The 15,281-nt window shown below is 37.0% G+C and overlaps 1 protein-coding gene across 1 annotated transcript in view; it reads right to left on the bottom strand.

Moving 5' to 3' along the window:
- LOC150106653 (transmembrane protein 184C) overlaps positions 1–15,281 on the bottom strand; it is a 200,380-nt gene that overhangs the window by 177,333 nt on the left and 7,766 nt on the right. The gene's annotated exons all lie outside the window — the stretch shown is intronic.

Genomic DNA, 15,281 nt, shown 5'->3' with positions numbered 1-15,281 from the left:
AATTATAATTTAATTTTAATCTATAATAATTATTATAATTACAAAAAATGGCATGACGTTTGAAATAAACATAAGATTAGAACACAATATCTTAAACATAATGTTTAAGATACATTCCCTGAGTTGTTCTATGGCTTCCATAGTATAGTCAGAAGAATATCATGATAGATACCCTTGAAAAGACCTAGGTTCAATTCTTTTCATTACATGAGAAATCTTTATAAAGAGTTTTTCCATGATAAGTGAGTTAGCCAGCATCACATATAGAAACAACAGGGTTTCCTCCAAGAAACTCAAGTGCTTCCTCCAACATAACAGGCAAACTAGCATAAGAACAGATATTATTATAACAAACCTCCATAGAGTCAAAAGACTATCATGGAAGGTCTCATTCAGCAAGCCACACATTATCTATCATACTGAACTTTAAATTCTTTCATACTATTAGTATTCCTAACACATTCTGGCAGTGTATTCCACTCCCTCATCATTTGCTTTTGAGACTTGTAGATGAAGACATTTAACTTAATATTAAACATTAAGTCTAATTTAAATTCCAAATGGAGACTGACAAATTATTTTAATGAGTTACCCCTTTACTACTGTATTATTTTTGCATACATAGTACATGAAACTAAAAGTACTCAATAAATAAAAAAAAAAGTATATATATATATATATATATATATATATATATATATATGAAAAAGATTAACAATGGTAAGCAATTGCAATTATTATTGTATTATGATGGCTAGTAAAATGATGAGAAGAGATCTGGTTATCCTTTATCACCACGTTTGTGATAAAGGATGACTAAATGTGGTATAGGATCATGCCTTGGTTCTTGTTACACTGATTTTAGGCTTTTTTTTTTTTTTTAATATTTCTGATGATTTTTTTTTAATGTACTAATTGAAGAAATCATATTCATTGTAGACCATTTTCGCATGCTGCAGTGGTAACTGATGTCTCTGCTGTGTATCTTTTGTTTCTGCTTTGTCTCTGCTGTGTATCTTTCCTACCTAGCCTGTTTGTCCCCTTATAGAAAATCCCATATGAACAAGTGATCTTGTATACTTGTAGATTTTTTAAGTGATGAATTGGGAGTTTTGACTGTTCAAATAGATTTAAGATATTGTTTAGGGGGGGAAAAAAGCAACTTTATTCCTTGATGCAATAATTTTATTAAAGGAGTGAATTTAATTTGTAATTTTAGTTGATGCAATAGTAAGAGTGTTACTGCTTCTCTATAACCATTTCTTGGAAGGATATGCCTGAGGTATTCAAGTTCTTAGCTTCTCCATGCTGCTGGAAATGTTATATGCCTTGCAACTTCTGAAACCCTCCCCTTTTACCAATCTGAAAACAATGTGTACGCGTGATTGCTTACTTTGAAATTTGTAGTGGGGACAAAACAGCTAGTCAGGAGAGATATGCATGTCAGAACACATCAAAGATGTAGAAAAAAAAAAAACAGAACAACAGCACATACAACAGAGACAAATCATCAAGTACTATGGCAGCACACAAAAATGGCCTATACTGACTACAATTTCTTTGTCAGAGCATTCAGCATCAATGGAAAAGTTAAATATCCCAAATCAATTTAGCAAGTAACAGGTATGATCGTACAAAAAGTTTTGGTCATTTTTCATCAAAAACCTGGTGCACACACAGATCTTTAACACTCACATTCATCACATTGCTTACCATCACATAATACAACACGAACTGCACATGCTCAACATTGTTAGTCCTTCTCAAATATTTCTGTGTTACGGTTAATTTGCTTGGAGCTTAACTCAGTTATTGCAATTTTTTTTTCATTTAACTCTCTTGATGAAGCATACAATTAGTCTCAACTCAGTAATATCATACCTAGGCAACACACTGGCCACCCTTTCAACTACACTGTCATCTTTTATTCTCCTCAACAATCTCCAGATATCCATTCTTACATGCCCTTTATGTCCAACCAAGTCATTTGTTCGAACAACCACCACTAGCTTGTCTACTTTTCTTACTTAATGTATCAATTATACAGCTAATTCTCCATCCTAGAAAACGCACCATTCGGAGTCTCCATTTACCGCTTAAGTGTCAAAGCTGTATAATTGAGAGGAGACCTCCAGATAGCCTTTAAAGGAATGTGCGGAGAACTGACCAGGGCTTCTGATCTAATGTCCAATCCTCACCTTCCCATGGCGCACCCTGTTTGGTATCTACCTGGATACTGAGCGAACGAGGATGGGCTGGCAATTTGGGATTTAGCCAACCAAATTGTATTCCTATTGGTTAAACCAAAATACAAAATGATGGTACAACATGAAAAAATTTCATGCCGGCCGGGGCGTCGCCCAGTTAAACAAGGCCCCCTTTGTTTTTGCCAGGGAATCAGGGCGAACAGAGAAAAGTCAGCTACTGGAACAAATCTGAAAACACACCCCAACTCAACATTACCAGAGTTAAAGATCGGTACTATCAACATAAGAAGCCTGAATGGAAGAAATGGAGCTAGCTGAGGAATTAGATAAGTACCAGATCGACATAATAGGAGTGACTGAAACAAAAAAGACAAAAACTGGTGAGATCTTTCTGAGCAATAAATACAAAATGTTATATTCACGAAACGACAATCAAGGAAAAGAAGGAGTAGCCATAGTATTCAACAAAAAATACGAGGCTAATCTTCTTGCATGGCAGGCAGTGTCAAGTAGAGTGATTTGAGCAAATATCAGAATGGGGAACTGGACAATGAGACTTATTTGTGCCTATGGTCCCACATAAGGTTCTACTAAGGTAGAAGTGGAGAAATTTTTTGAGGCTCTAGAGAAAGCTACTGACACAATGAAAAAGGAAAAGTTGGTCCTTGTTGGGGATCTAAATAGCAGAGTAGGAAATGATTCTGAGACATACAACCTGCAAGATACAAGAGCAAAACTAATAATAATGGCAAATACCTGTTGGATTTCTGCTCAGGACATGGACTGGTTATTACTAACACCATGTTCCAACATAAAAATGTGCACAAATTCACATGGAGAGAAGAGGCAAGGAATAAGAAAAGTCTCATTGACTATGTTATTGTTGATAGTGATGTTTTCACCCTGGTGCAGGACACTAGAGTGTACAGAGGATTTGAAATTGGAAGTGATCACTATTAATCTTCAGCAGGATGAAATTGAATTTCATATTGAAAAGAATGACATGTAAGAAAGTTTTAAAGCGAATAAAAGTTGAGCAGCTCTCAGATGTGAACTGTAGACTAAAATACACAAAGATTATTGAAGGAAAAATGAAAGTGTTTGAGAACAGGATCCAAACCTTGGAGATTCAGTGGCAAGCCTTGAAGAAAACCCTGATTGATTCAGCTAGAGAGAGAGGCATGTTGTGAAGATGTCTGCAAGGATAAAAAAATTAGACCTCCATGGTGGACACAGGAAGTTAAAGAGGCAGTGAAGGAAAAGAAGAAAGCATAAGGAGTGGTTTCTTTGTGTGGAGGGTGGTTGAGCCGTGGAATGCATTGCCTGATGGAGTGGTGGGAGCGAGAACGGTCAGTGAGTTTAAAGAGTGGTATGGGGGACCTCTCCTCGATGAGTCTTGACAGACTTTATGTCTTAGGAAGGACCTCCCTCGTTGAGTCTTTTGACCCCTTGGAGGCCTGAATGATAATAATAATAATAATATCAAAAGTTCCTGGCAAATAAGTCAGCTTTTGCTCTTAGAGAATACAGAGACAAATGTAAGAAAGCTAAACAGTGTGTAAAACTAGCTAAACAAACGTCATGGGAGGACTTTATCAAGAACATAGAAAATAAAAATCAAGAAGGTATGAAAATATTGTGGAGAAGCTTAGAAATTGAGGAAAGAGTGCTGTAAAAGGAGTTAGAGATAATAAAGTTGAAATGAAAATGGGAGAAAAAGATATCCTTGAAGTATGGAGTAATTACATTGAAAATTTGTTAAATGAAACAAGCAGTGATGACAGCACAGTGATAAATACACTGACCAGGCATGCAGACAGGAATACATATCCATACTTGAAGTAGAAAAAGCCATCAAAGGCTTGAAATGTGGAAAGGCAGCAGGAGTAGATGATATTCGACCAGAAATGCTGAAGTATGGTGGTATAAAAGTCTTACAGTGGTTGCACTGCATAGTTCAAAAAGCCTGGACAGAGGGAAGAATTCCCAATGATTGGAGTTGAGCTCTAATAGTACCCATATATAAAAAGGGAAATAAAACTGAATGTGAAAATTACAGAGGTATTTCTTTACTGAGTGTTCATGGCAAGATCTATCAAGTATACTTGAGAAATGGTTGAGAAGAATTGTGGAAGAAAAGCTTGGTGAAGAACAAGCTGGATTCAGGTCAAATAGAGGCTGTCTGGATCAGATCTTCACTTTACGACAAATAGTGGAGAAATCATGGGAATATAACAAAGATCTATATTTAAGTTTTGTCGATTTGGAAAAGGCATACGACAAGGTGCCAAGAGAGAAGCAATTCAATATGCTACAGTTATATGGTGTCAATGGGGCATTATATCAAGCAATACTTAGTCTTTATTTGAGTTGTAAGTCAGCAGTTAGAATTGAAGGAAGTACAGGAAGATGGTTTAATGCATTATCCCTTCTATTATTCATTATCTATATGGATCACATTATGAAGGAAAGTGGTATTAAACATGATATCAAAATTGGAGATGTTAATGTCGGCGCTTTGATTTATGCGGACGATGTTATACTTCGAAATAAATCCGCTACAAGTCTGCAAGATTCTCTGACTAAAATGAATAACTGTTGTAATAGATATGGTATGAAGGTCAGCAATAAAAAGACAAAGACAATGAAAATAGGCAGAATCACTGAAAATGTCAACAGTGTTGTGAATGGAGAACCTGTGGAACAAGTAAAACATTTCAGCTACTTGGGCACGATTTTTACTGAAGATGGCAAATTAAATATGGAAATAGACAACAGAATCAACAAAGCTGGTATGGTAGGAAGTCAATTGAATAAATTCATATGGAATAAGAGAGAAATTAGTCGGAACACTAAATTAGCTGTATACAAGACAGTGTTCAAACCAGTTTTAACTTAGGATCTGAGAGCTGGGTCAGAAGTAAAACACTTGACCAAAGACTAGAGACTGCAGATAGGAGTGTTCTGAGAAATATTAGGGGCATGAACAGATGGCATCAATGGCAATATCATATTAAAAACGAGAATATTAGGAAAGAACTTGACATTGTTAGCATCCAGGAATGCGTTAGCAGAGCTAATCACAGGTGGTATGGTCACTTAAACAGAATGGGTGAGGAAAGATTAGCAAAACAAGTGTTCTCTGCCAAGTTGGCAGGAAAACGACCCAGAGAAAGACCAAGATATAGGTGGATTGATACGGTACAAAGTGCCTTAGACGATAGAAATATAAAATATGGTAATGTTGGAGTCTTGACAAGTAACAGACTGATTTGGAGGAAAATTGTAGATAGGAAGTTAGTAATGATGTAAATTTTTCATGTAGTACTATCATATCCTGTATACCTCTTGAGGGTATAATAGCAGGAATTTGATGATGATGAATAATGGAATCTCCATACATCGCTTTTCTCGAGTCATTTGTCACCTCTGTTTTCTCTGCTTTCCTTCAACCTAACATTTTGCACTCATCCATTCTTATACACCAAACCTGTCATCTTGCTATGCACATTTTTCATTTCACTTCTCATTCTGTTGAAAGTTTATTTTTCACTTGGTCAGACTATAGTAAATTTAGTTTAATCCTTTATCCAAGTGTGAGCAAACAAAGTTTGCACCTGGAAGTAACTTCAGGACTGGGGTAAGGTAGTACAACACCAGGCAACTCGTTGCAAAGGTGGAGCAAGATTACATCACTCCTATCTCAGTATCTCCCATAGCACAAAACCCATCTCCTTGCGGATATGTATAATGTTATGCCTTAATACATAACATTATACATATCCGTATAATGTTATGCCCTTGCTATTGCTTCTGCCTGGTATCTCCACATTTGCACCTGGCTCCCACTGAAGAGACCTCAATAAAGGTCGGAACTGGTCTGGGTGGTGGCCCTTCCCTTAATGAATAACATTATACATATCTGCAAGGAGATATGTTTTGCATTATGGGAGTTACTGAAATAGGAGTGATGTAAGCTTGATCCACCTTTGCAACAAGTTTCCCAGTGTTGTACTACCTTACCCCAGTCCTGAAAAGACTTTCAGGTGCAAACTTTGTTTGCTCACACTTGGATAAAGGATTAAACTAAATTTATTATACTTCTCTTTCTGATCAACTAATTTTTCAAGTCTTGCATCCCAGCAATGTTAGTCTATCATTTGTTTCCTCATTTTGACTTTCCTTCACTTCCACAGTGTCACTCGGTTTCATTTCTTCAGCTATACTTTCTTTTGCTTTTGTAGTCCCACTCACTTTCATTCCATGATTAATACAATTGTTCCTGCAATTGCTTCCATTCTGTGATTCACATGGTCATTTGCTCCCATGATCACATACATTCTTTCAGTCCATCTGCCAGTTCTGCATTTACTTATAACTCATAGTCCAACATAATACACACTTTTGACATAGCCATATCCTCTTTCATCTCCTGTTCAGTCTCTCCACATTCTGCCACATATACATGTTGCATTTACGGCAACATAAGATTTTTATGCTGTGCGATGAACCAATTTCATTTATACTGCTATTTTGTCGTCATTCACCATAAGCTTCGAAAATAATAAAAAATAAAAGCCTGTTTCAAACACACAAATTCCCACCATCACTCAGTTATGCGTAGCTATGAAAAATAAACAAAACTACACCAATATGCAAATCCAAATTGCTACTTTACTACAAAAATAAAACTTATCTTTTCAGAAGCAACTTTGATCGTCCATTCATTATGTAGCACTAACACTGCAGGGATTGTGAATAGTATGTTTGCAGAGCTGTGTGAAAAGAAGGGAATGAGTTTGTGAATGTACAGAATGCATTTTGAAGAAAAGCTGAAAATGTACAAAAATGATGGGTTGCATTTGAATGGATCCGATATATTAGTTAAGGAGGCTATTGCTGCAAGGAAGAACGAATGATGTGAGCAAGAAAGCAGAGGAAGTAAGGGGGTGAAACAGAAGATCAGGAGAGAGGAATCGGTGAGACTGAAGTGATTGTAAATGAGAATAGTAGTACCGTGAGTGATAATGATAGAATGAAAGTGCAAGATGGACAGGGAAATGGGAGGAGTCAGTGTGGATAGGGAGACATGGTATAAGTACAGTGGATGTTGGAAGTAGTAGTAGTAATGTGTGCATAGGGATGGGATGGCCTTGGATGTATGGGGTGTAGTTAAGGCTGAAGAGATAGATAGAGTATATGGTGATAACAGCAATTGGGAATGGTTAGGTATAAGGAAATCAAAACCTACAGGTGGCATGGGCAGGACTGGCCACAGATCTAAAAATAAATTGCTGTGTTAATTTACAAATGCCAGGAATATCAGAAATAAAGGGGTTTTGCTGATCGAGTTTATTTGCCCAAAAATTGTTCGAATAAGGGAAACATGGTAGGATAAGGATGATATCCTGACAGGAATAGAAATGGATGGGTATGATGTTTTCAGTGAGAATAGAAAGGACAAGAAGATGGGGGGGGGGGGGGGTGCTGTTGATGATAGCAGACAACTCTCAACATAAAGTGGTAATAGTTTTTAGTCAGTATGGGGTGAGGTGGAGGCTGACAAAAAGAGATATTTAGTTGAATGTTGCTATATGCCAAGAAATGTGGAGGATGGTGAAATATATAAGCAACTTTGGTTACTGAACAAGGGCAAGGTGATTTTAATTATGGCAGTATAGAATGGAATGAAGATATAGAATTTGGGAATAAGGAAAATGAATTTCTTGAGAGACAACTATCTTAGGCTGTACATAAAGCAGGACAGACAAGGATGTAGAGTTTTAGATCTTATCATTTCATCAGAGGATGTGATTGTAAGTGTGGTTTTGCACTTCTCTCCAGTTGGAGAATGAGCATGAGGTGATCACTAGGGTTGTGGCTAGCCATACAAAGACTTCTGAGAGGAAAGGATATATGTGGAATGACAAGGCTTGTGATTATAAAAAACTTAGAGATAGCTTGGAGCTATAGCATAGAATGAGGTGATAAGTGGGAGGGAGGTAAATGCTATGTACAAACTGACCAAAAGATATTTAACAACAATGTGTGAATGTATTCTAAAGGTCAAAAAATTAAATAAAGTCGGTGTCAAATGGATGAATAAAGAAATTAAGCATGAAATATGGAAGAGGATACTGTAGAGGCAGCACAAGATGAATAAAGTAGAAATCATTTGCATGAGGAATATAAAGAGCAGGCCAGGAAAGTGATTCAATTGGTAAGAAGAGCAAAACTACAGTATTATAAAAATTAACAAATCAGGTAAAGAAAAACCCTAGAGTTTTTCAGATATTTGGCAAGCTGAAGGAAGAATGATTATGATAAGATGACGTTAATGGATGAAAATGGTAGAATGGTAACTGCTGCAGAAAACATCGTTGAGATATTCAGTGAACAATTCAAAAGGATGTTTCATTCTCGTCATGGTGAACTCACGAAAAACTCAGGTGTAGAGGATGGCTTAATTGTGAGGAAATAAATAAGCTTGAAGTCATTAAGGCGATGGGATTAGAAGACATATCACGTGTCTAAAATGAAATTTCCAGGGCACTAGCAGTAGCATTGGCATGCCTGTTTAATAAAAGTCTTACAACAGTACAGGTTCTATTTATTTATTATTCGTGACACCTCCAAGGAGTCTGAGGACTCATCGTCGGAAGACACCTGCTGTACAACTCTGTCTCCACAACTTCACCAAACCTCTACTACCAATCACCTACATCAAAGCCATCTACTGCCCACAGCCACCGCCACCACCACCACAGCTAGTATTTTTGTCTGTAGTTGCATGTGTTCTGATGGACGGATTTGTCTGTAAGTGAGATGAAAAACCAGAGTTTCCAGGAGAAAAAACCCTGCTACCTCCGTATAAGATCAGCTAACTCATCTTTAATTGAAAAAGTCCATATAAAGACTCCACCCGTAAAGACAAGAATCGAACTTGGGCTTTTCCAATCGAAGGGCACAACTATAGTCATTCTTCCAATTGCACTACGGAGGCAACTAAGAGAGTGTAAAGAAGGGAAAGCTGTTCTGCTGCATAAAGGTGGTGATAAGGCTGTGGTTAAAAATTATAGTCATCATATAAGGAGTTGTGGTAAAAGTACTGGAGAGATTGGTGAAAAATAGGACACAGAAATGGGTTGATAATAGTAGACCGGTTTCAACCTTTATTGAGGTCTCATCTGTGGGAGCCAGACCCTGAGGTGGTGATACTAAAGAGGAAGTGATGGAGAAGTCATATTTACCTATATGAGTTGCCAAAAGGTGTCTCACCTTATTATTAAATTACTCTGGATTTAGAGAAAGATGTCAGAAGTTTTTTCCCCTTGGTTAGACTATAATAAATTAAGTTTAATCCTTTATTAAATATATAATAAAGGTCGAAACCAGTCTAGGTAGTAGCCCTTCCCTTAATGCATAGTATTATACATGTCTGCAAGGAGATGTGCTTTTGCATTATGGGAGATACTAAGACAACTAGTGATGAGAGCTTGGTCCACCTTTACCACGAGTTGCCTCAGTCCTGAAGATACGTGAGGTGCAAACTATGTTTGCTTACACTTGGATAAAGAATTGAACTAAATTTGCTATAGTCTAACCAAGTGGGGGAGGGGGAATAAAATGACCATACTACCTTGAGATTAATTCTATTCACACATTCCTGAATGTTAACAAGTTCTGCCTATGTCTTCATTTTTTAAATGATTCTGCCACCAATGCTATCTGTTCATTTCCTTAATTTCTTTTTAGAACTCCCATATCTGTGGTCTCTAATCTGTGATCAATTGTTCTTTTTCTAACCCAGCTTTGCTCACTTCTTAGTATGTTGACTAATTTCTCTCCTATTTCATATAAATGTATCCATCTGACTCTCTTCCATACTGAGAGGTTGGTACATGATTGACATTAGGGAGATCTCTTGTAGGGATCTCCCTAATGGAAGTGGTGAGTGAAAGGATGAGAAATTAGACCATAGATGCATGGCTTTATAGGGTAGTAAGAACATGAATGGCAAATGAGCTTAGGGAGTGGTATGACATTATGTTTTCTAAGATGGGACTCCCACAAAGAGTCTTGTGACTCAAAGAGTCACATCTAGCATCAGTATTTCCTTTCCTGTAAAATATTTTTTTCAGATATACTGTGACTATCTATTATCCCTTCACAGATGGACTCCAAAACCAAAACCATGGAAGAAAATTTTCTTCATATCCACTGAAACGGCTTCCCTTTGTTTATATTCTAAAAATGACAGTCTACAGTCTTAAGACTGTATTCTTAAGAGACCATAGTCTATAATTATGGTCTCTTAAGTGTTGAAGTTTTGTGATCTGTTTTAGAGACTTTGCAAAATATGTGTGGAAATTGACAATTTTTTATTTTTTCATTTTACATTTTAGTACAAAATTTTAATATTTTAACTTTATATTATTATTATTATCCAAAGACCCCCTTCCACCCTTCCTCATGGATTCAGAGACTCATTGAGGTTCCTTTGTCATACTCACAGCTCATCATACCGTGCATTAAATACATTTAAATTCTCTGCAGACACCACCCTCTCAGGCAATACATTCCAATCATTCTCAACTCTCCATGTATAAACACCTGTTTCTCACACCCTCCTTATACAACTTCCAGCGATTTTCCTCTTGCTTTTCCCCCATCTCCCACTATTTTATGAAATACCTCTTCACTGTTAATCCTATAATAATCCCTTACAAACTTGTATGTCTCTATCATATCACCCATCTTTCTTCTATCCACTAGACTCTGCAAATTTCATTTTCTCAACATTCCAGAGAAACTACCTTAGAAAATTGCCTCTAGACCCTTTTGAGTATCTCTTCATCCTTTTGAAAACCAGGCAACCAGATCTGTTCACAATAATATCCATATGTGGTCTAATCAAGGCCTTATTCAATGGAACCAGAATCTCCTTGCTTCTACAAGTCACTGTTCTCTGCATCATTCCCAGAATTCATTGTGTTGTCCTCACAATTTTGGCAATATGTCTTCTAAATTTTAGATCTTTATCTACCAGGTACCTCAAGATCTCTTATTTACTTCACCTCCAACAATATATCCCCACCGTGCATAAATTCTACATCCCATCTTTGTTTCCCAAATTTTAAAACCATACATTTTGCAATATTAAACCCATTCACTCAGTCTATTCAAGTCTTCTTGTAAGGCCACAACATCTGCTCTACTCCTCATAATTTGTTCTGACTTTGCATCATCTGGAAACAACTGAATATCCTCATTCAAATCTTCTCCAATATCATTAATATATAGGTTAAACAGCAGTGGTCCTAAAAGAGATCCCTGAGGCATACTGCTAGAGACTTTCCTCTTCAAGGCTATTGCTCCCTCCATACACAACCTACTGATATCTCATCATTAAAGGCATTAGAGAATTACAGAGTTACAGAGATAATGCAAGTTGTCCAACTATGTCAGGCAGACTGCAAACAAGACAATACAAAAGAACAAACAGGTAGATTATTATGTCTGTAGACGAATGCTAGGAGTATCAGAAACAAAAGGCATAGAGTTTGTTGCCTTAGTCAATATGTTGCGACTTCAGATTGTGGGTATAAGTGAGACCTGGCTATCAGAATAGAATCAGACCTACTAAATGGTATCGAGTGTCAAGAGTACGGCATTCTTAAGAAGGACAGAGAGGATAGGAGAGGAGGGGGCATGCTGCTAATGATATCGGATAACTTAAATTCAGTAAGAGTTGAGACCTATGATTGTAGTATGACTACTAACAATAATTCATGTGGCAGTGAGTTTGAAGCCATCTGGTGTGAGGTGGAATCTGATAAGACTAATTACATAGTGGGGTGTTGTTACAGACCTGGTCAATCGGTTGCTGGTGATGAAGAAATGCATCACCAAATAGAAAAGATGAGCACGAAAAGAGTAATCATAATGGGAGACTTTAATTATCCATATATTGATTGGGTAGCAGTAGAATCTAATGAGAAGAATGAAAATACATTTATTGAGCTGTTGAAGGAGAACTTCCTCAAGCAGCATGTGACAGAAGGAACTCAAGGACAAAGAGTGTTAGATTTGATTATAGTGGCAGAGAGCATTTTAGTTAAAGACGTACCTATTCTGCCTGCAGTTGGTGACAGTGATCATGCAGACTCACTTGTGCAGTGACTAAGTTTATCAGAAACAAAGATAATCAGAAAAGGTTACATGCTGAACTACAAAGCAGGAAATTATGACCAACGAGGAGTATATCGAATTCAGTGGAATGGGACCAGTTTCTGGATGGAAAGAATATCGAGAGTGCATGGAAAGCATTTAAACAACACCTGAATGATGCGATATCAGAATGTGTCCTGAGAGTTTGAAGAATAAATAAAGTAAGAGTCAAATGGATGATTAATCTTATTAAGCAAGAGATTCATAAGAAAAGGATGATGCAGAAGGAATACCGTGTGCATAAGGATGATGTCCGTTATGAACAATATAAGCAGCAGACTAGAATAGTCACAGCTGCTGTATGGAAAGCAAAGTCTGAGTATGAAAAGAAACTGGCTCTGCATGATTCTTGATGAATGAACATGAAATGCATGATATTCTTTCATGTTCATTCATCAAGAAAGAATGAACATGAAAGAATAACTCTTCTAAATCCTGATGGCATGAGGATTAAAGATACAGAAGAGGTTGTTCAGTTAATGAGTGCCCATTTTTTAACAGCTATCAACCTGTTACACAATGCAGGTGTATGAGGATGAGGTGTTGGAGCTGTTGCACAAATTGAATAAGAATTCAGCAATAGGGACTGATGGGATATCAGAAAGTGTGCTAAAGAGTGTTCAGCTGAACTGGCCATTCTTTTGATCCGACTGTTTAATATGAGTCTCAGAACAGAGAAGATTCCGCAGGAATGGAAGGAATGTATGGCAATTCCAATGCACAAGGGTGGTGGTGCAAAGACTGATGTATCCAACTATCGACCGATTAGTATCTCAGGAATGGTGGTGAAGATTTTGGAAAAATTGGTTAGGACTCTCATTCAGAAATGGGTTGACAGTGAATCTCTACTTTGCAATGAACATCATGGGTTTACTAAGGGAAGGTCATGTTTTAGCAACTTGCTCACGTTCTATAACAATGTTACCATTGAACTAGAGAAGGGAAATGGATACACCACGACGTTCGGATTTTTCTAAGGTTTCTGACAGAATAAAGCATGGCAGACTGCTGCATAAATTAGAGAAAATGGGTCTGGGTTATAGAATATTAGCACAGATAAGAGGATAGCTGACTGACAGATATCAAGAAGTGGTATACGGGGTATGTGAGTCTCCACTAGTTACCTTAAATCTTGCAGACTCACATACCCTGTATACCACTTCTTGATATCTGTCAGTCAACCATCCTCTTATCCGTGCTAATATTCTATAACCCAGACCCATTTTCTCTAATTTATGCAGCAGTCTGCCATGCTGTATTCTGTCAGAAGACTTAGAAAAATCCAAACATATCGTGGTGTATCCATTTCCCTTCTCTAGTTCAATGGTAACATTGTTATAGAACGTGAGCAAGTTGCTAAAACATGACCTTCCCTTAGTAAACCCATGATGTTCATTGCAAAGTAGAGATTCACTGTCAACCTATTTCTGAATGAGAGCCCTAACCAATTTTTCCAAAATCTTCACTATTCCTGAGATACTAATCGGTCGATAGTTGGATACATCAGTCTTTGCACTGCTATTCAATCTGTACATTAATATATTGGGAAGGATTTGACAAGCGACATACAGCTATTTGTTGATGATGATGCAAAGATAGGTTGGATAATCAGGAATGCTGCTAATATGCAGTACTTGCAGAATGATTTGAATAGGCTAGAATTGTGGGCATGGGAAAATGGGTGTCAGTTTAATGTCAGCAAATGTAAAGTCATTCACTTTGGAATGATTAGATATCCATGTCGTATTATATCGGTGGGATTAGGCTAGAAGAAACTGATGAGGCTAGAGATCTTGGGGTGTTAATAGATAGGCAAGTTCAGGGGTCATATGGCAAAGATTGCAAATATAACTCAAAAGATGTAGAAAGTTTTTTTTTTTTTTTTAACTTGAGTATACTATGTTAAAGACACCAAGCAATTTTATAAGCTAGGTTTTAATCCTTTTCCCCAAGTGAAACAAACAGACAAATATATATATATAAGTATATATTATTATGTTAAAGACACCAAGCAATTTTATAAGCTAGGTTTTAATCCTTTTTCCCAAGTGAAGCAAACAGATAAATAAATATATATATATATATATATATATATATATATATATATATATATATAAGTATATATATTATGTTAAAGACACCAAGCAATTTTATAAGCTAGGTTTTAATCCTTTTTCCCAAGTGAAGCAAACAGATAAATATATATATAAGTATATATATTTGTCAAATATATATACTTTTTTTGGCAAATATATATATATATATACACACACACACACACACACACACACACACACATATATACACACACACACACAAATATACAAGCTCTGCATCACTTCAAACTTGGCACTTATGGGTCTGGCTCCCACTGACGAGACCTCAATAAAGTCAAAACTGGTCTGGATAGAGGCCCTCGCCTTTAATGGATAGCATCATACATCTCTGCAAGGGGAGATGTGCTTTGCATTAGGGAGAAATACTAAGGAAAGTGATCGGGGCTTGCTCCACCTTTACAACAAGTTGTCTCAGACTTGAACTACGCAAACTTGACTTTTATTATTTCCCAAGACCTCGTGGAGTCAAAGACTCATCTGGGAGGTCCTTTTATCACACACACATCTCATCATACTGTGTCTTAAACACACTCAAACTCCTTGCAGACACCACACTCTCGGGCAAGGCATTCCAATCATTCACAATTCTGCACGAAAAAAACCTGCCTCTCACTCCCCTACTCATACCCTCTTTATACAGTTTCCAGGGATGACCTCTGGTTCTCCCACTATTCTCTGTAGAACTTCTCCACCATTGATTTTATAACAACCCCTTACCAACTTGTAG

The sequence above is a fragment of the Typopeltis vanoorti genome, chromosome 5 (genome assembly GCF_054136105.1).
Source record: "Typopeltis vanoorti isolate ZY-2024b chromosome 5, IOZ_Tvanoo_1.0, whole genome shotgun sequence".
Lineage (NCBI taxonomy): Eukaryota > Metazoa > Arthropoda > Arachnida > Uropygi > Thelyphonidae > Typopeltis > Typopeltis vanoorti.
Note: the sequence above shows the minus strand (reverse complement) of the source record. Positions and strands in the feature narration are given on the sequence as shown.